General features: G+C 45.2%; 1 protein-coding gene across 2 annotated transcripts in view; it reads left to right on the top strand.

Annotated features, from left to right (window-relative positions):
• KANSL1 (KAT8 regulatory NSL complex subunit 1) overlaps positions 1-21,616 on the top strand; it is a 225,147-nt gene that overhangs the window by 11,548 nt on the left and 191,983 nt on the right. The gene's annotated exons all lie outside the window — the stretch shown is intronic.

Genomic DNA, 21,616 nt, shown 5'->3' with positions numbered 1-21,616 from the left:
ATTCCACATGCCATAATTGAAGCTCGTCCTCACGTTCCAGTCTCACTCCCCCTGCTGCAGTAATGAGGAGTTTCCCATCTGCACTCTTTAGAACGGGGCACGTGAGAGCCCCTTGTTTATGGCTTTGGCAGGTGAACCGATCAGAGAGTCGTACAAATATCGTCATCTTTTTTCAATTTAAAAAAAAAAAAAAAAAAAAAAAAAAAAAAAAGATAGCATAGCGTGATAGTTTGTGATTTGGTTTTCCAACAGATGCCAGATAGTAACAGATCAGTTTTTTACAGACTGACTCTTTTTATTTTGGACATGCTGTGTTGTGACTGCAGTATTTGCAGTCACAGAGCAGGGAAAGTATTATGTAACCCAGTTGTAATATAACTGGAAGCATGGTTTTCTTTATTTTATTCCCCCTGGCTTGTTATAAATAGCAGTTGGATTAGACGTAGCCATGCAGTTTCCTGGTAGCATAAATTAACATATTGACTACAGATCAGTGGCGCAAGGCTGAGCCTGTGCCTGTTACACTGTGACCTCGTGGCTGCCTGTTTTGGGTGGCACACTGTACTGGGCTTTCCATGTCAAATGATCAGAGCTGGGGGCAGCGCGCTTATGTTTATCTTCCCCCGCAGAGTGCGAGGACACCTAGGCGCGCACCTAGAAAAGATAATTATTTTCAGCAAATGATCAGAGCAGCCTTGAGTGATGTAAAGGGATCTGACAGACTAGAGGATCAAATCAGCCTGTTTAGTTCATAGTCTGAGGCTGGGTATAGACGGACAGATGTCTCCCCTCGGTTGTCAGGCGGTGTGACATCTGCCTGTATTAGAATGAGTCACCGGAGCGTCAGGACCCACTGCAATGTGCTTCCAGACTTGTTTCGACAGCACGTGTGTGGCCATGCATTCGAGCCTGTTTGTCTTTGATAAATATTTTGTATCGCTCTCTTTGGAGGGAATTATTAAGTGCGATTTATGTGTGTCCGAATTGGTGACGACAGTAGGACGTTATTGCAATCTAAGAGCCAAGTTACACTGGAGTTAGGCCTGGAACCCACTACAAAGCGTTTAATGAGCATTTTCTGTTGATTATGGTAGCGATTTTAAAGTGTTAGCGTTTTGCCAACGATTGTGTAGCGAGTAGCGTTTTTAAGTCTGATTGGTCCTTTCAATTTTTTTTCTTTTTTTACAGTGGGTGGTCATTTCAAAATTGCTCTGTGTAGGTTTTGACGCGCGATTTATGCCAGCGTTTATAAACTTTACATTGCAGAAATGCTAAAAATGCTGCATGTCCTTCGTTTGCGATTTTGGTAATCGCAATTGCTCCACTGGAATTTGGCTTATCCATTAACATTAGCTGAGCGTTTAGGGAAATCTCTAGTGTTTTTAATCGCTCCGTAAATGCTCAAAATCGCTCAAGTGGGTTCCAGTCCTTATAAGTGTTTTGTTTACTGAGTACTTACAGGTCCAATGCAATGTGCCTGATATTGGGGGATATTGGGGGGGGGGGGGGGGGGTAGTAATGAGAAGGAAGCATACTCGCCTGAGCAAACCATGGAAGCTGCTGTCTCCTAGCACAGTCTTCTCTCCTACTTCAATGCTGTGGCCCAACAATCCGCCTCCTCCAATATTATGAGCTCTCTTGCTCTTTGATTAGTGCAGCGTGAGGTAAAAGTGCTGGAGAAGCTTAGCTAGGCTGTTACTTGACCTGCTCTGTGCAATGACTGCACACTCACAGAAGTACAGCAGCCTCTTATACATGCTGGATTGATTTTGGCCAAGTCAGCTGGTCAACACGCTTTAGCCAAATCTCCAACAGCTGGCCAGAGCAGACACTGCAGTATCTGCTTCAGTGGGCCATTGGAGGCACCTGTTTCTGCCATAGGCTTCTATGGGAAATGCATGCACCTGTGCAGGTCAGGACTTTGCATTTCCGCTGACTGCAACTGATCGATTGCAAACTGATAAACTAATCCTATTAATAACATTGGGTCTGTTGACTTCTGCGTTGATTGCGATCTGCCGAAATGGTCAAAAATGGTGTGTTGGTGTGATCCAAGCCTTGGGCTACTTGGATGTAGTCATAGGTTACGCTTACAGTGTGATGCAGAAAGTCAACACTATAGTGTAGGAATAATGCAGATAACACTCTTCACGTTATAACGTGCCTGTTACTTTACATTTATTTATGTATTTATATAGCGCCAACATATTACGCAGCACTGTACAGAGTATATATTGTCTTGTCACTGATTGTCCCTCAGTGGGGCTCACAATCTAATCCCTACCATAGTCCTATGTCTGTGTGTCTCGTGCAGTGTATGTATTGTAGTCTAGGGCCAATTTTTTTAGGGGGAAGCCAATTAACTTATCTGTTTTTTTTGGGACGTGGGCGTAAACTGGAATGCCCGGAGGAAACCCACGCAGACACGGGGAGAACTTACAAACTCCTTGCAGATAGTGCCCTGGCTGGGATTCGTACCGGAACCCAGTGCTTGCAAGGCGAGAGCGCTAACCACTACGCCACCGTGCTGCCCTAAATGATGGGATTTTGGAAAGGTCCCCTTTAGAGGTGCGATCAGGCAGTCCCAATATAGGCAGCTCTATATTCCGCTATGTAGATAAAAGGCATAAAAAGAGCACTCTATGAAAGCTATGTCAATCTGTATATTGTCCTGTCCAGGACAGGTCTCACCTGATTCAATTGTGGCTGTTTGCAGAAACCAGCCAGAGAAGGCATATGTCCCTTTCAGGCCAGCCAGGGACCAGGCTCTCACGGAGGTGGCCAGATGTGGAGTCTCCCAGGGGAGGCAGCACAGACTCCTTCGTTGGATGGCGTTGGTCCAGGTATGTATAGGGGACGCCGACTCAACCCAAGTGTGTCAGTAATGGGGAGCGGCGTCCTCCAAGCTATAGCCGTTAGCAGCTGTAGGCAGGGTGATGAGCATTATGCAGTTACTGGGCAGTGCCGCCGCCACTGACATATTCAAACAGCGGGAAATGCTAGGTGGCTTGGAAAGATTTATTGGGCATACAAGGTAAGGGGAGGGTACAGACAAAGCATTTCAAGGAGGATCAGCCTCCGTTTCCTCAGGTCAAAGTTTAATTTTACATAGCACAAAGTTTGCTGTGTGTTAACATGCTCGCTAATGCACCTTATCCAGGAACGCACTGTACCGTAGGGTGTGCATTTCGTCAAATACGGTCCATGACAATGCTGCCTGTTTTATGGGCAGTGTGAATGCATCCTTGCTGTCCCTGCAGTTTGTTGTTGTGCCTGCGGTAGCGCCGGGAGGGTTAATATTTACATCCCGCTGTTCGGAGGGGCACATCGAGATCGCCGTGGGACCAAGGAGGACGGGGGAAGCCTCAATGGGATCCGGAGGCTTCCCCCACCTGAGGTGAGTACATCCCCAGCGGAGGTCTTTTTTTAGTACAGGATTTCTTTAATTCATAGATTGTCCGACTGACCTGAGTGGTTTTGTAAGGGAAATGCATGTACATGGGCAAAATGTAGCTGTGTTCTGAAAGACGTGTAAGTACTGTTGCTCTTTACACCTCTTCCAAATCCAAAGAGCTGGAAAATGTTGTTAGACCACGGCATGTTCTGATCTGCTGCTCTGCCCTCCTCTTTCCCCCTTCAGCTGATCAGTTATACTGTCTGCTTTTGCATGTATGTGGAGACAAGACAGCTGCTTTGTGAGTTCAGTGCTGTCTTCATACACTACCAGCGTAACTCATCTGAAGTAAAGCCTGGTGCACGCCATGCAATTTCCCATCTGATGGATGGGGCAAATCAATATTTTCACGATAGGTCTGATCTGATTTCCACTCATTTTTCTGATCACTTGTTTACAAAATCGATTTGACCCGATTGACAGGAAATTGCATGGTGTGTACCAGGCATAAGGGAGTTGGGGGGGGGGCTGGTCAGAGGCGTCTTATTCATTATCGGCCCAGGGTACAGACTCCAGGCCCATGCTGATTACTTTTCGCACTTCAAGTTGTAGCAACTCGAGGCGGCTAAATTGTATTGTATTTATTTTTAACTAATTTGTGCTGCGCCCAACTGACACTGCAAGGTCCCAAATCGGTTGGTTCAGGGCAGAGGGCCATGCTGTGGTCCAATTTTAAGTTTTCAGCTGGCTGGTTTACATGATAAACAGTAACAATACTTTTAAAGGACAACTGTAGTGAGAGCAATATGGATGCAGCCATATTAACCTAAACTGAGAGGGATATGGATGTTTCCTTTTAAACCATACCAGTTGCCTGGCAGTCCTGCTGATCTTTCACTGCAGTAGTGGTTGAATTACAGACCTGAAACAAGCATGCAGCTAATCCAGTCTGACTTCAGTCAGAGCATCTGATCTGCATGCTTGTTTAGGGGCTGTGGCTAATGCTACATACACACTTGAAAGATAAATGAAAGCTATCAGACCAATTTTACCCCCTTCCATGTAGTATGAGAGCCATACTCAAGTCTACACAGTCTATTCTATGGAGCTGAACTCCCCATCAGGTAAAAATCTTTGCAAGATGCTGCTTACAAAGACCGCTGTACACATTCAAAAGATCATTATCTGCAAAAGATCCATTCCTGCAAAATGCATTCATAGTCTGATATCTGCAGATCCTCATACACACCTTGTTTACCTGATGGGGAGTTCAGCTCCATAGAACAGACTGTGTAGAGTATGGCTCTCATACTACATGGAAGGTGGTAAAATTGGTCTGATATCTTTCATCTTTCAAGTGTGTACACACCATAAGGCTGGTTTCACAGTGGGGCGTTACAGGCGCATGTTAGAGCAGCCTGTAACGCACAGCAATGAAAAATCAATGGGCTATGCACAGTGCCCACGTTGCGTTATGATGTAACGCAGCACGTCTACATAACGTACTGCATGCAGTACTTTACACGCGGCTAAGCCGCTTTAGACGGTTTGCACATGCTCAGTAGGGGTTGTTTTTTTCATTTCATGGGTGGAGGAGGCGGGGAGAGGCCGCTACGTAGCGAGGCACATGGCTACTTATTATTCACTGCACTTGCAGTGTTTACATCCTGGAGCGGCCGCGGATTGGCTGGCGGGACCACGTGATGCGGAGAGCTCCGCTCACGTGGTCTCCGCAGTGCCTCCGACAGAGCAGGCGCACCAAGAGCTGCTTGTAACGCGGCTCTTGGTAGCGTCCTGCTCCAACACCACCAGGCGTTGCGTTAGGGGCACGTTATGCGACCATAACGTCCCCTAAAACACAATGTCCCACTGTGAAACCAGCCTAAAAGTATTAGACACAAGATCAGCAGGAGAGTCTGGCAACTGGTAGTATTTTAAAAGGAAAAATTAATATCCTTAAGTAGTGTCTGAATCAAACTAGAACCAAGCATGCAGCTAATCTTATCATACTTGACGATAATGTCAGAAACGCCTGATCTGCGGCATTCTTGTTCAGGGGCTGGGGCTATGGCTAAAAGTATTAGAGGCAGAGGATCAGCATGATGGCCAGGCAACAGATATTGCTTAAAAGGAAATAAATATGGCAGCCTCCATATAACTCATTACAGATGTCCTTTAAAGGGACTCCGAGCTTAAAAAAAAAGAAAATTGCACTCACCTTGGGCTTTCTGCAGCCCTGTGTAGGACGGGAGGTCCCACGACGGCATCCTGGCTCTTCTTCCAGAGATGGCTGGCCGGCGGCTTCCGGGCCGAGTGTCGGGCTCCTGCTTCTGCATACGACACGTGTGACGTCATCACAGCGGGCGGCGTGACAATACGGCACATGCGCAATTAAACCGCACATGCGCCGTGATGACGCGAGGCGGCCGGCGTGATTGTCACACGTGTCGTATGCAGAAGCAGGAGCCAGACACTCGGCCCAGTGTCGCCTGAAGCCGCCGGCCAGCCATCTCTGGGAGAAGAGCCAGGATGCCGTCGTGGGACCTCCTGACCTACACTGGGCTGCAGAAAGCCCAAGGTGAGTGCAATTTTCATTTATTTATTTTTTTTTTAATTTTTTTTTTTTTTTTTAGCTCGGAGTCCCTTTAAACCATAATCTTTCTGGATCTTGTAGTAGATTTGTCAATTTGGATTCACCACACGGCCCCTTTTAAAAGCTTTCATTATCCCTTCTAAAATGCTGATATACAGCAATGCTGTATGCTCCAACTTATAATTGTAAATGAGCCTCGACTAAAAAAAGCGGCCTTTTTTCAGCTTGATTTTGCAATTGTCTTATCTGCTTCAGTCTCCAATGTTTTAGGACACCCGAGGTGAATATAAACTAAACAATTGTATCTATCTTCTTTCTCCTAAAAATAGTGGTAGCAGTAGGGTACTGTACCGTGTTAGCCTTCAGTAAAAGCAAGAAGTTTTAAATCAGGATACCATTTATTTTTGCTTCTCCTAAAAATGACTTTTTAAAATATTCCAGTTTTATTTTATATTTTTTTACTGTTTTGTTGTTTTTGCTCAATGACACATTCATTGAAGTACGCCAGAGCTAAAATCTTTTGACCTTTCTTATCTCTTTCCTGCTCTCAGAAGCCATTTTCTGCTAGGAAAGGGTTTTATAGTTGGAATTTCTTATCAGTGAGGTTCACACTGTAAGCTGACTCAGACAGGAACTGCCACTTACATACCTGATGCTTAAAGAGACACTGAAGCGAAAAAAAAATGATGATATTATGATTTGTATGTGTAGCACAGCTAAGAAATAAAACATTAAGATCAGATACATCAGTGTAATTGTTTCCAGTACAGGAAGAGTTGAGAAACTCCAGTTGTTATCTCTATGCAAACATGCCATTAAGCTCTCCGACTAAGTTAGTCGTGGAGAGGGCTGTTATCTGACTTTTATTATCTCAACTGTTCCTGGACTATTTACTTTTGCTTTGCTAGAGGAGAGGTCATTACTTCACAGACTGCTCTGAAAGACTCATTTTGAATGCTGAGTGTTGTGTAATCTGCACATATTATAGAATGATGCAATGTTAGAAAAAACACTATATACCTGAAAATAAAAGTATGAGAATATTTTCTTTGCTGCTAATCTTCTAGTAATTATTCATAGCACACAACCAATTCACTATATCATATATTTTTTTTTCGCTTCAGTGTCTCTTTAACTCTGCAGAGAAAGGAAAAAAGGAACACAGCATAGTGATTAGTGTGCTAGGCACTGTACATACACATGTCTATCTCATCATGTCATATGTCACTTTAGGTATCCTTTTAAAGCTAGGTGTAGATAACAGGGCTATGGAGTCAGAGCAATTTTGGGTACCTGGAGTTGGTGGTTTCATAAACTGAGGAGTCTGAGTTGGAACCATGTAAGAACAAGGATGTATAGCAGAAAATATTTTTGAAGAGACAGTTTCAAGATGATCTTAAACTATAATGTATCAAAAGGTTATTTTGTAGAAACAGTTCACAAATCTTAGTTAGAAAGGCCTTTCTAAAGAATTGCATACTTCACCATATGTTTTCTGTATCCAATAATGGGATGTTACAAAGATGAATCTATTTGAAGATTTGTGAATTTTGTTTTTCCAAAAGAACTTTTTGATACAAAGTTTTTTTTTCCCACTGTACAGGAAAGCAATTTAGGAGTGATTGAGTTTTGTGATTCTATAACATTGACATGCAATCATTACAATAATGCTGCATGCACCAGTCAATCGCTAATCACTGGCGATCGCTACAGTGTGAACACTACCATTGACTTGCATTAGCAGCAGCATTTTGCTGAGGGCTCTTTCACATCAGAGCTTGCGTTGGAGAACACTCAAAGCATACGTTTTGTTGTATGCCTTTTACTGCGTTTTGATATGCGTTGCACTGCAGTGAGTGTGCGTTTTTAATCCGTTTTCAATGCGTTACTGCACATAGAAAAACGCAGGTAATTTTTTTTTTCTTTTAGTTTTCAACTTTCTACATTGTTCCTCTGTTGCATTCTGGGACTGATTGCCTGCGTTAACGGATTAAAAACGCGCATAGTGTGCGTTTTACATTGACTAACATTGTAACGCATAAAGCTAGCGTCGGCCGAAAAACTGCGCCTGGGTGCAGTGTAACGTAACGCACAAAATGGCTGCGTTATATGTGAAAGCTAAAATGAAAGTTTATGGACTTTCATTTCACCTTGGGTAATGCAAACTTTACCCTTTGCGTTGAAACGCAGAAAATCTGCCCTAATGTGAAAGAGCCCTGATAGCCAGTGATCAGCAAATCACTGAAAAATCACCCAGTGTGAACTAGCAGTAACGGAGAGCCTACACAGATCTAAGTATCTGTGCCTGAGGTGGTTACTAACAAGATCACATTACTACTCTAGCACTGAACAGGCCTTTCATCCTTCCGTTTTTCACACTTGTTCAAACCAAATACAGTAGTCACAGCCCCGCCCACCTTCCTGGCTGTGTTTAAATTAAAGTGGATCTGAGAAACTTTTACTCATTGCATAATTGTGTTCCTTTCATATAGTTTATAGGGCATTCCTCAAGCCAAATAGTTTTTCTGTTTTGTTTTAATACTCTAGTCGTGTACTTCTTTTTTTATTTTTTTATTTATTTTTTTTCCCAAGCTCTCAGCAAGCACTAATCAAACACAAGCGCTTGTGTGTATCCACCCTTAGGGCTGAAACCCACCAACAGCAATTTCTAATCGCTAGTGATTTGTAAACGCTCTTGCTAATGCAATGCTATGGGGGATTTTTATAAAATCACATCCCTCAAGTGGGATCACACCCATAGCATTACATTAGCAAGAGCTTTTCAAATCACAAAACACTCAGAAAAGTGCTGCTAGTGGGTTCCAGGCCTCAAGGCTCATACACACATCAGACCATAGTCTTTTGAAAATGAAAGATCCCAGACCAATTTTACCCCCTTCCATGTAGTATGAGAGCCATACCTACACAGTCTATTCTATGGAGCCGAACTGCCCATCAGATAAAAATATATTTGCAAGATGCTGCACACACAGATGCTGTACAGACACAAAAGGATCCGCTCCTGCAAAAGGATCCGCTCCTGCAAAAGGATCCGCTCCTGCAAAATGCATTCATAGTCTGAGATCTACACATCATACCTCATACACACCTTGTTTAACAGACAATCATCTGCAGATCTGAAAATCCATCCTGGTGGATCTGATCTGCAGATGAATGTCTGTTAAACAAGGTGTGTATGATGATCTGCAGATATAGACTATGAATTCTTTTTGCAGGAACGGATCCTTTTGCATGTCTACAACATCTGTGTGTGCAGCATATTGCAAAGATTTCAATCTGATGGGGAGTTCAGCTCCATAGAAAAGACTGTGTAGCGTATCGCTCTCATACTACATGGAAGGGGGTAAAATTGGTCTGTGATCTTTCATTTTCCAAAGACTATGGTCTGATGTGTGTATGACCTAAGGCTTACCGTATATACTCACATACAAGCCGAATTTTTGACCCCCAAAAAGGGGGTCAAAAGTTGGGGGGTCGGCTTGTATGCGAGTCTTCCCTGGTGGTCTAGTGGTGGGTGGTCCGCGCCCCGCTCCCCCCCCCTCCCCGCTTCCCCCGCGGCCGCCGCTGCTATTACCTGCTTAGGCAGCGGACGCTTCCTAATCCGCGTTCCTCTTCTGAAACTTTTCAGCGTGTATCACAGCAGCGCGCCCGGCGCTGCTGCTGTGACGATGCAGGGGCAGGAAAGAGCGGTTCCCTTGGTAACGGCGATACAGATCGCCGCTATAGGGAGCCACGCTCTTTCCTGTACTCTGCATCGTCACAGCAGCAGCGCCGGGCGCGCTGCTGTGATACACGCTGGAAGTTCAGAAGAGGAACGCGGATTAGGAAGCGGCCGCTGCCTAAGCAGGTAATAGCGGGGGGGGGGGGGGGGGCACTACCTACCTATGCTGGGCACTATACTGGCTAAACTGGGCACTATACTGGCTAAACTGGGCACTATACTGGCTAAACTGGGCGCTAAACTGGGCACTATACTGGCTAAACTGGGCACTATACTGGCTAAACTGGGCACTATACTGGCTAAACTGGGCACTATACTGGCTAAACTGGGCACTATACTGGCTAAACTGGGCACTATACTGGCTAAACTGGGCACTATACTGGCTAAACTGGGCACTATACTGGGCACTATACTGGCTAAACTGGGCACTATACTGGCCAAACTGAGGCACTACCTACCCATACTGGGCGCTATACTGGGCACTACCTACCTATACTGGGCACTATACTAGCTATACTGGGACACACTGGGGGGCTGCACCAATCCAGAATTCCCTACCCCCGGCTTATATGGGGGTCAATCATTTTTCCCTGTTTTTTTCAGGGAAAAGTTGGGGGGTCGGCTTATATGCGGGTCGGCTTATATGCGAGTATATACGGTAGTTCATAAGGACACATTGCTTCAGACAACTGCATAACAAATGCAAAGCAATTCTATTCAACAGCTCCATTACAAAAGTCATGGATGACTTCGCCCCCCCTCGTCAATGCCCGCCCTCACCGTGTCTGTCGCCAACCCTGGATGACCAAAACCACTAAACAGTTAAAAAGATGCTCTAGAGTAGCTGAACGGCGCTGGAGGAAAAGTGACACAAGTGAGGACTTCATCTCATATTAAATTGCCTTGAACAACTTCAGAAATGCACTCTGTGACAAAAAAGTCCTATTTTTCTTCTCTAATATCTGCCCATTTACACAATCCAAAACGCTTGTTCAGCACCTTCAACTCTGTTCTCCATCCCCCTCCTCCTCCTCCTTCATCTTGCTTATCAGCTGAAGAATTTGCAACATACTTCACTGATAAAATTGACAAAATCAGAAGTGAATTCTCCATGCAGCCCTCAAATCCCACCTCCACACCTCTCATTGACCTCTAACTGCCTTCTCTCCACTCTCCGAACACTCTCTCTCCTCTGTAATTGCCAAAGCTAATCTAACCACCTGTTCTTTGGATCCTATTCCCTCCCATTTCATTCCGCAGCTATCCTCATTTCTCTTGCCTGCACTAACAACGCTATTTAACCTGCCCCTCTCTACTGGCATATTTCCATCCCCACTCAAAAAAGCTGTTGACACCACTACTTAAAAAACCTTCTCTAGATCCTACCACACTTGCCAACTACCGCCCAGTGTCACGTCTCCCATTTGCATCCAAACTACTTGAACGTCATATACATGCAGAATGAAGCCATTATTTATCTGCTAACTCCCTACTTGATCAGTTCCAGTCTGGCTTTAGCTCTAACCACTCCACGGAAACAGCCCTTACCAAAGTGGCCAATGAACTTCTTACAGCCAAATCCAAAGGTCGATTTTCCATACTCGTCCTTCTTGACCTGTCGTCAGCATTTGATACTGTCGACCACACCTTACTCCTACAAATACTTTCAAATGTATGAATAAAGGGCCTTGCTCTCACATGGTTATCTTCTTACCTCTCTGGAAGGTCCTTTACAGTCTCCTACTCAGATAAAATCTCTTCTCCTAATGCTTTGTCTGTCGGGGTTCCCCAAGGCTCTGTCCTTGGTCCTCTCCACTTTTCCATCTACATGCACGGTTTTGGTGATGTAATCAACTTTCAGGTTTCAATACCACCTCTATGCAGACGATACACAACTGTACCTCTCTGCCCCAGACCTTAACTCCCTCCTTAAACGTGTTCCTGATTGCTTGTCTGCTATATCCTCCTTCATGTCCTCTCGCTTCGTAAAACTTAATGAGTAAAACTGAACTAATAATTTTTCCACTGTCTCTGTCCACCTCCCTGCCTGAAGTAACAATAAATGTTAATAACACTCCCATAACTTCAATTCCCAAAGCTCGGTGCTTGGGGGTGATATTCGACTTATCTCTCTTTTATTCCTCATGTTCACTCCATAACCAGCTCCTGCCATCTCCAACTCAAAAACCTATCTCACATCCATCCTTTTCTCACTCAAGACACAACTAAAATGTTAATACATGCTCTTTTAATTTCTCGTCTGGACTACTGCAACATACTACTCTGTGGACTACCTTCTAACAGACTGGCCCCGCTCCAGTCGGTACTGAACTCAGCTGTTCGTCTCATTCATCTTTCTTCTCGATCTTCCTCTGCCGACCCTCTTTGTCAAGCTCTTCACTGGCTGCAAATTAACCAGAGGATTCAGTTCAAACTCCTAACCCTAATCTACAAAGCTCTCCACAATCTCTCCCCCCCAGTACATATCCTCACTAATTTTCAGATACAAAACCAATCGCAATCTCAGATCGGCACATGATCTTCTGTTGTCCTCCTATAGATTTAAATTCTCACATTCACGTTTAGAAGACTTCGCACGCGCTTCACCCCTCCTCTGGAATGCCCTCCCACAACACATCTGTCACTCGCCAACCTTTGTTGCCTTTAAACGCTCTCTAAAAACACACTTGTTCCGACAAGCATATGCGCTACTGTAGGCCATTTCCCTTTGTCCTAAGACCAAATTGCACTCCTACTAGGTATCCTAAAACACACAGCCTTTCTATATTTGCTGCATACTACCCCTCCTTCTGTTCCCCCTCCCCATTTCCTTTAGATTATAAGCTTGCAAGGGCAGGGTTCTCTCCCCTTTTGTGTCTTGGTAACCATTATACATTTTATTCATCATGTTAATTTTATCACTGTCATTACCAATTCTATAATTTGTTTTTGTATCATTCTTTGTATTTTGTCACTAATTGTGTATCTTGTATTTTGGTGTACACCCTTGTTTGTATTATGTACCCCATGTTTGTTTCTTACTTTGTACAGCGCCACGGAATATGTTGGCGCTTTATACATAATAATAATAATAATAATAATAGTGTAATGGCACGTTCACAATGTCAGGTTAAAATGAACCAAACACCATTTTTAGCACCCAGGGCATCTCAATAGCACACTTAATATGAATGCTAACAATGTGGCTCAGTAATTAAAAAACAAAAAAAAGCCTGAATGTGTATGATGTGCTTTTTTCACTCTATGTGGGGCTTGCTACTTGCACCTCATTCCTCTCCCCCTTGTCCTGGCATCATAATCCTGGCTAATGTACGTGTGCATCGAGTCTACTAGACTCCAGTGAAGCTTTGCCCCATGCTTTGTTGTAATGAAGAGGATGGAGACAGAGTAATTGTGGTATGTAGGCATTGGGAGGGCAGTGACGGGGCCAGATGTAGGCATTGGGAGGGCAGTGACGGGGCCAGATGTAGGCATTGGGAGGGCAGTGACGGGGCCAGATGTAGGCATTGGGAGGGCAGTGACGGGGCCAGATGTAGGCATTGGGAGGGCAGTGACGGGGCCAGATGTAGGCATTGGGAGGGCAGTGACGGGGCCAGATGTAGGCATTGGGAGGGCAGTGACGGGGCCAGATGTAGGCATTGGGAGGGCAGTGACGGGGCCAGATGTAGGCATTGGGAGGGCAGTGACGGGGCCAGATGTAGGCATTGGGAGGGCAGTGACGGGGCCAGATGTAGGCATTGGGAGGGCAGTGACGGGGCCAGATGTAGGCATTGGGAGGGCAGTGACGGGGCCAGATGTAGGCATTGGGAGGGCAGTGACGGGGCCAGATGTAGGCATTGGGAGGGCAGTGACGGGGCCAGATGTAGGCATTGGGAGGGCAGTGACGGGGCCAGATGTAGGCATTGGGAGGGCAGTGACGGGGCCAGATGTAGGCATTGGGAGGGCAGTGACGGGGCCAGATGTAGGCCTTGGGAGGGCAGTGACGGGGCCAGATGTAGGCCTTGGGAGGGCAGTGACGGGGCCAGATGTTGGCCTTGGGAGGGCAGTGACGGGGCCAGATGTTGGCCTTGGGAGGGCAGTGACGGGGCCAGATGTTGGCCTTGGGAGGGCAGTGACTGGGCCAAATGTTGGCCTTGGCAGGGCAGTGACTGGGCCAGATGTAGGCATTGGGAGGGCAGGGACGGGGGGGGGGGGGCAGATGTAGGCCTTGGGAGGGCAGTGACGGGGCCAGATGTAGGCCTTGGGAGGGCAGTGACGGGGCCAGATGTTGGCCTTGGGAGGGCAGTGACTGGGCCAGATGTTGGCCTTGGGAGGGCAGTGACTGGGCCAAATGTTGGCCTTGGGAGGGCAGTGACTGGGCCAAATGTTGGCCTTGGCAGGGCAGTGACTGGGCCAAATGTTGGCCTTGGCAGGGCAGTGACTGGGCCAAATGTTGGCCTTGGCAGGGCAGTGACTGGGCCAAATGTTGGCCTTGGCAGGGCAGTGACTGGGCCAGATGTTGGCAGGGCAGGGACGGGGGGGGGGGGGCAGATGTAGGCCTTGGGAGGGCAGGGACGGGGGGGGGGGGCAGATGTAGGCCTTGGGAGGGCAGGGACGGGGGGGGGGCAGATGTAGGCATTGGGAGTGCAGGGACAGGGGGGGCATGTAGATCTGCACACTCAGTCTTGCTGTAAATGCCTATTCACTTACTGTAATTAAGCTTGAATAATTTGTGCAACTGAAGGTACTGCAAGGGAGTCTCCTTTGCCTTGGTATTTGGCTGCTTGAACATGCCTTTCCCTCTGAACATTAAATGTTTGGCCAGCATAGTGCTCCTGTCAGCAGTCTGCAGTGGAAGCAACGGAATACATTGATGTGGGCGCTCACAATGTGGAGGAACTACCATCCTTGTGACCTTTTTATTAATGCGGCTTGTAAATAAGAAAGTAGCAGTTCTAGCAAGCAAATTGTAAGCATCCTGAACCTGATCTGTTCCAAACTGGATCTGATCTTGTAGGCCTTTATTAGTAGTAAAAACACTAGCATTTCCTGCAGGGCTGTGGAGTCAGTACAGAAATCATCCTCAGTTTACGAAACCACCGACTTCGACTCCAGGTACCCAAAATTGCTCCAACTCTTCAGACCAATTCTTACCAGGGCTGTTGAGTTGGAACAAAATTTATCCAACTCCTCAGTTTGAGACCACAGACTCCAAATTATTTGCATGTAATTGACCACCCACCATGCATACAAACCAAATGTTTCTTCCAGAGTAAACTGAGCTATGAATTTCTTTTCTCTGTTTCTTATGTTGTCACTTATAGTAGTTAGTAGAAATCTGACGGAACTTTACAAAAACACTCCATGGAAATGATCTATACAAAGGTGAAGGCTGCCCTCTCTACCTGTTTGCACACTATTCTGGCAGTTGGACCGAGCAACTGCCATTCACCAAGTCCTTTTGAAAATACAGTGGGTTGTAAAAGTATTCGGCCCCCTTGAAGTTTTCCACATTTTGTCACGTTACTGCCACACACATGCATCAATTTTATTGGAATTCCACGTGAAAGACCAATACAAAGTGGTGTACATGTGAGAAGTGGATCGAAAATCATACATAACTCCAAACATTTTTACAAATAACTGCAAAGTGGGGTGTGCTTAATTATTCGGCCCCCTGAGCCAATACTTTGTAGAACCACCTTTTGCTGCAATTACAGCTGTCAGTCTTTTAGGGCTTGTTCCCACTACAAGAGGTTTTTTATGCGCTAGTGGAGTTGAAAAGCTCTTGCTAATGCAATACTATGGGGGATTTTTACAAAATCACATTGCTCTAGTGAGAACACACAGATAGGATAACATTGGAACGAGCTTTTAAAATCACAAAGTGCTTAGAAAAGTTCTTGTAGTGTGAACTAGCCCTTAGGGTATGTCTCTATCAGCTTTGCACATCTAGAGACTGAAATCCTTGCCCATTCTTCTTTGCAAAACAGCTCCAGCTCAGTCAGCATAGATGGACAGCGTTTGTGAACAGCAGTTTTCAGATCTTGCCACAGATTCTCGATTGGATTTAGATCTGGACTTTGACTGGGCCATTCTAACACCTAGATATGTTTTGTTTTTAACCATTCCATTGTTGCCCTGGCTTTATGTTTAGGGTCATTGTCCTGCTGGAAGGTGAACCTCCGCCCCAGTCTCAAGTCTTTTGCAGTCTCCAAGAGGTTTTCTTCCAAGTTTGCCCTGTATTTGGCTCCATCTTCCCATCCACTCTGACCAGCTTCCCTGTCCCTGCTGAAGAGAAGCACCCCCAGAGCATGATGCTGCCACAACCATATTTGACAGTTGGGATGGTGTGTTCAGAGTGATGTGCAGTGTTAGTTTTCTGCCACACATAGCGTTTTGCATTTTGGCCAAAAAGTTCCATTTTGGTCTCATCTGACCAGAGCACCTTATTCCACATGGTTGCTGTGTCCCCCACATGGCTTGTGGCAAACTACAAACGGGACTTCTTATGCTTTCTGTTAACAATGCCTTTCTTCTTGCCACTCTTCCATAAAGGCCAACTTTGTACAGTGCATGACTAATAGTTGTCCTATGGACAGAGCCTCCCACCTGAGCTGTAGATCAGTCACCATGGGCCTCTTGACTGCATTTCTGATCAGCACTCTCCTTGTTCGGCCTGTGAGTTTAGGTGGATGGCCTTGTCTTGGTAGGTTTAAAGTTGTGCCATTATCCTTCCATTTCTGAATGATCGCTTGAACAGTGCTCCGTGGGATGTTCAAGGCTTTGGAAATCTTTTTGTAGCCTAAGCCTGCTTTTAAATTTCTCAATAACTTGATCCCTGACCTGTCTTGTGTGTTCTTTGGACTTCACGGTGTTGTTGCTCCCAATATTCTCTTAGACAACCTCTGAGGCCATCACAGAGCAGCTGTATTTGTACTGACATTAGATAACACACAGGTGCACTCTATTTAGTCATTAGCACTCATCAGGCAATGTCTATGGGCAACTGATAGCACTCAGACCAAAGGGGCCTGAATAATTATGCACACACCACTTTGCAGTTATTTATTTGTAAAAAATGTTTGGAATCATGTATGATTTTCGTTCCACTACTCATGTGTGTTGGTCTTCCATGTGCAATTCCAATAAAATTGATACATGTTTGTGGCAGGAATATGACAAAATGTGGAAAACTTCAAGGGGGTCGAATACCTTTTGCAAGCCACTGTAAAATCCTGAGAATTCTCCATAAGGAGATGGGCTAGTCTAAAACCTGTCAGTTCCGTCAGATTTCTACTACCTACTGTAAGTGACAAGATAAGAGACAGGTAATTTATAGTGCATATTATAGTCTGGGAGTAATGCATTTTTTTTTTCTTTTTTTTTTTTTTTTTTGTGTGTTCATGTATTTAAAAGTGATTTTTTTTTTTTTTTTTTGTGATAGCGGTCCTTTTTAAATGCATGTGTTATCTTTTCACTCTAGTGAAGGCTGTAGTTACTATTCGCCAATGAAAGTCTAAGGTGTGTTTAGCTGTCAGGCATGTATTTTATGTGATGCATAGCCATATACTATGGGTTAGTCCAGGGTGATTAGCATTCCCAGGGTGTGCTGTAATGCTGTACAGGTGTGTGGCCTTTGTAGAGTCCCACACCCAGGGCAGTGCCATTGTCTTGCCTGTGTGTATACTACAAACAGACAGTTCTCTGTTTACAATCCTCCAGCAGTGAACACTGCTCCCTTGTGGCAAGCAGCTGCCATATTAGGCCGGTCACACTTCCTGAATGGTGAATTGTCTTTTCTTGGGGTATCTCAGAAGTAAAGTTGATCTTTATTATCCTTGATGCTTCAGCTATTATGGGCATTCCCTGCTCACCCGGTGTTTATGGAACTTCTGTGCCTGCAGTCATGATGCAGTCTGCATGGTTACTGTACCCGCACACGTGGCAGGTCTTCAGGAATTTCTATCATTCAAGCACAAAGCACAGATTTGGCATTTTGCTCGCTATTCCAAAATATTAACTTTTAACCCAAAAATGTACAGGTAGTCCCTGACTTACAGCGATCCGCCGATAAGAACAGCTTGAAAATGTAAGTCTGCGGTACCAAATCAAAATGTATTTTTCTTTTTTCTAAATTACCAATCTTAAAGGGAACCTTAACTGAACGGGGGGTAAAGAGTTTCACTTACCTGGGGCTATTACTAGCCCCCTGCAGCAGTCCTGTGCCCTCGGAGCCGCTCTGGAATCCTCCGGTCCCCCGCTGGCACTTAGTTTCGTTTTTGTCGACTCACCAGTCGGCCGGCCGCCATGCGTATTATTGGACGCATTCCCTACTGCAATTAGCACTGTTGCGGACGCGTTGTCGCATATCTACGCGTGTGGAATGTGACAACGCATATTTTTGTATGTGTTGCGGTCCGCAACAGCGCTAATTGCAGTAGGGAACTGCTGCAGGGGGCTGGTAATAGCCCCAGGTAAGTGAAACTCTTTACTCCCCGTTCAGTTAAGGTTCCCTTTAAAAACTTTTGCTTTGAATTCTTTAAACTGGTAAAATGTACTGTAATTTTGCTGTGATAATACGGTGCAGGGGGGGGGGGGGGGGAGCTCAGAGGTGGCATTACAGAAAAGGTATTGCAGTTTTAGAACCAGTGCAGACAAACAAAATTGACTTGAGGGATGGAAGGTCTTGCTTACCAAGAAAGGTTAGAGAAACTGGGCTTTTTTTAGCCTGGAGAAAAGACTCCCTTAGAGATCTAATTTAACATGTACAAATACTGTACATCGGGAGGCAATATAAAAGCTTGGTAGAACAGCTTTTTGTCCCTATGCTTTTGCAGAGGACTTGGGGACATGATCTGCGTATGTCGCAAAAAAAAAGTTTTAGCCATTTTATTTAGGAAAGGGTTCTTTACAGTAAGAGTGATTCAAATATGTGGAATGTATTGCCACAGGAAGTAGTTATGGCAAGTTCTATATCTGCATTTAAAGGACACATCCGAGCAAGTAAAAATAAATAAATAAATCCACTTACCTGGGGGCTTCCTCCAGCCCCTGCCATCCGTCCTGTGCCCTCGCCACATCTCCATTCACGGTCTGTGGCCCGGGGTCCCCTCCGGTGCCGGATGTCCATAGCGCCTGTATGAGTGGCACTGACCTCATCCGTACTGCACAGGTGCATTAGACTAGTGAGCCGCGTGCTGGAACGCAGGAGGAGCAGACCCAGAAGCTGACCTGGCAAGGTCGCCATCTGCACCAGAGGGGAACGGGAGCCACGGCGAGGCCACAGGATGGATGCCAGGGGCTGGAGGAAGCCCCAGGTAAGTGGATATTTGATTTTTGAAGTGCTCGGACGTTCCCTTTAAGGGGAGCCTAGATACTTTCCTAGCTTGGAAGACGTCCATGACTATGGTAATGCCCAGTGATGTTGATCCAGGGATTGTATCTGATTGCCATCTGGAGTCGGGAATGAATTGTTTTCCCTTTTTGGGGCTAATTGGACCATGCCTTGTAAGGGTTTTTTCGCCTCCCTCTGGATCAACAGGGATATGTGAGGGAGCAGGCTGGTGTTTTACTTTATACTGGTTGAACTCGATGGACGTATGTCTGTTTTTTTTTTCAACCCAAATAACTAACTGTGGCAGAGAAGGGGACAGAGATGACACAGGAAGCACAGGGGAGTCCCTTTATCATTAACTGGCGACTATCAGAATTGACATTTACATAAAACCAAATGATAAATACTAATTCTAACATTTGATTTTTATGATCAAATCTACCTAGAATTCTATATCTCCATGTGTACATGAAAGAAACAATAGAAACCTTTGATTCACTTTTCATCAATTATTCTGTGCCTGTATCCCACTAATGCTGGGCGATTGTTATACAATGCCAACAATTATGAGTTGATGCAGAATCCTATGCATTTTTATACACCTTTCTGCAGCTCGAAAATAGACCAATTAAATTAAGCTGTTGGATTCGATTAGTCTACAGTATTCTCCCCAGGCTCTTTTAGCCAGGTGCTCCACCCAGCTAGTTTTGGTGACCACCCGGCTATCATCTGCTCACCTCCTTCTATGCAGTAGAGAAGCGCCTGCCCTGCATTCTCTCATCTCGCCCCACCCAGCTACTTTTTCATGCCACCCGGCTGGAAAAAATTCTGGAGAGAACACTGGTCTATTTTCAAGCTCAATAAATTTCTATTAAAAAATTCTGTAATTCTGCAACAACTCAAAACCATTTGCATCTCACTGATAATCCATAGTGACTGGCACAGACTTTCTCAAGGTGTTCTTGAGAATCTACTCTGTGTATGGTGTGGCTCCGATATGTGGAGAGTGGCATTGTCCTCCTTATCCGCCCTGTTTCATTGTGTGCTGTGCCACTATCCTCTGCCCCCCTGCAACAGAACACATTACGCATCGCTAGCTTGTAGGTTAGCATTACGTCTGTCTGTACATAAGGTACCGATCCCTGCTGGTGACAGTGATCTTGCGTGTGTATGCACTTTCAGTAGTCAATGATCATCAACCGAATGTCTTGTAGAAGGTCACTCTAGAGCAGAGGTCCCCAAACATATTGGGTCGAGGGCCGGGTCACCATACTTCAGAGTGCTGATGTAAATGATGTAATGATGTAAAAGTCTTTGAAGCATACCCAGGCGACAACCTGAAGATCAATTGGACAGCAGTGTCACCTGATGTGGAATTTGATTGGAAACCAGCGAATTACTGCTTTCTGGCTTCCATGTGGATGGGTGGTGCCAGCACTGCTATTCTATGAGCAGACCACCAATATTTAAAGAGGTAGCTGACCGCATCTATAATACATTTTGTGTGTGTGTAAGGGGGGGGGGGGGGGGGGGGGGTAAAAAGCCTCTGGGGGCCACATTCGGCCCGCGGGCCTTAATTTGAGGACCACTGCTCTAGAGGGTAGCAGACTTCTTTGCTGTAGGTAACTGCCAATTTGCAGCTGCTCTGAAAGGGCATGACCCTGGAAAGACTAATGGGAAGAGCAGGAAGTGGATGTACAGTCCTGTTAAAATGACTATTCCTGTTCCTTATTGGCTGGCAGAGTACTCCAGGACATTAAATGGCCACCCCCCCCCCCCTACAAACTTTTAATGTCTTGGTCTTTTTCTTTACTTTACTTCACTTCATGTATTTGGGTACATCACATTCATAGTGGGGATTATTCTTTGTCCCCTTCAAGATCACATTCATATTAATCTGTAGCAAACTGGGCTAAGACATGAAAATGTTATCCAGCAGGCACAGACTGTAATAAAAGCTATAACGCTTCCCAGCCTTCCCAAGCTACAGATTGTGGTTGGCACTAGAAAGAGGAAGTCAGTACATTGCTGTACATGGGCGGCTCGCAACAGACTCCTAACCAAAAACTAGGCCTGACGGGGCAACCTTTAAACAAGTCATAAAATCCTCCCAGGTGTCAGATTCTGTTTAATTACAGGCCAATCTTTAATCTTGTTTTATTAGCAGGCGCAATTATTTAAAATAAAATTACAGAACAGATGTGTGACGACGTGTAGCAGGGAGATGTACTGAGATTTTAGGTACCCGTAAGACATTTTTGGAGCCAGTTGCTATGATAACGAGAAGCTCAAAGGATGGGTGTCAGTTGTAATTTGTAAGGCACATTGGCTGCATGGCTCCTGGGAGTTGTCCAGCTCTGAAGTGTGGCTAATATTAATGTGTATACAAGCCCATTCAGGCAGAACACTGAATGATACGGAGAATGCATTTATCGCAGAACAGCTAATCCATTTTTTTTTTTTTTTTTTTTTTTTTTCTAGAACGATGTCACAAGAGTCAGTAGCAGTTGGGCGCTAATTATAGTAACTAGTTGCAGTCTCTGGCAATGT

This window comes from Hyperolius riggenbachi, chromosome 12 (genome assembly GCF_040937935.1).
Source record: "Hyperolius riggenbachi isolate aHypRig1 chromosome 12, aHypRig1.pri, whole genome shotgun sequence".
In the NCBI taxonomy this organism is placed as follows: domain Eukaryota; kingdom Metazoa; phylum Chordata; class Amphibia; order Anura; family Hyperoliidae; genus Hyperolius; species Hyperolius riggenbachi.
Note: the sequence above shows the minus strand (reverse complement) of the source record. Positions and strands in the feature narration are given on the sequence as shown.